The sequence below is a fragment of the Montipora capricornis genome, chromosome 4 (assembly GCF_036669925.1).
Source record: "Montipora capricornis isolate CH-2021 chromosome 4, ASM3666992v2, whole genome shotgun sequence".
NCBI classification, from domain to species: domain Eukaryota; kingdom Metazoa; phylum Cnidaria; class Anthozoa; order Scleractinia; family Acroporidae; genus Montipora; species Montipora capricornis.
In genome coordinates, this window is record NC_090886.1 from 10,947,985 (window position 1) to 10,949,034 (window position 1,050).

Below are 1,050 nucleotides of genomic sequence, written 5' to 3' on the forward strand. Positions count from 1 at the left end.
GGAAACTGATTGGTCTTAGTTTGCAAGTGTCCAAGCGTTCAGTATTTATTGATAATTTAATGAAACAATTATTACATTTTCGCTTGTTGGATATGAGACTGGTTAAACCCAACTCGGCGCTCATGGAATAATTTTTTTACAATAAAAAGATGCGACAGAACATTTCTTAAAAACTTTCTAAGATCTAAGCTCTTAAAAGCTGAATAATAATCAATGATGTTTCGACGTCACCGTAACGTCACTATCGAGTCAAAAATGTATAAAAACTAAGTTCTATAAATAATAAGGCGAACAATAAGAGCTGAAAATAGTCTAGAAGTTGAGAAGTTTCGCACGTATGGAGTCCGTTTGGACGTTCAAATTGGGTTTGAATTTTTTGATGTAAAGCATCTCAAACACTAAACGATCAAATTTGCCTTGGCACTTTCTCATGATCTTGAAATGGCTCTCATTCAAAAGATCGCCCCTACCATGCGCTTCATGAAAATGCTTGCCGGTTGAACACAAAAGGTGTCGGGCTTTGTAGCATTGCACACATCACATACAAAATGATAAACAACGCATTGCTGATTGGCAATTGATGGTTTGACTTTTTTAGGCTTGGGATCTAGCTTAAACTTGATCTTTGTATGGTAGACAAATTCTGACTTTCAACCTCGTTCCCAGAGCTTTTCAATGAGGTTGTGACTATATTGCTCTCGTCTGTATTTCTCTCCGCTATGCTTACTGAATACTGACGAGGTTGACATAATCAGAACTCGTCGACAATTCAAAGATGAAGTTTCAACTAATGGATTGGCCCCACTTTGCAACCAGACTTTGTAAGCAAGAAGTTAGAACAAGATCTCAAACCTAAAGAAGCCAAACCGTCAATTGTCAATCATCCAAATGAACTTCATACTTAAGCTTGAGAAACTTTTTGTTTAACTTTTTTTTTAAGAAACGTTCCGTCGCAATTTTTTTATTGTCAAATGTTTTTCTAAGTCACTTTTTTTTGTAATAACCAAAAAAAATTTGCAGTTGTCCTACGATTATAAGCAATTAGTATTA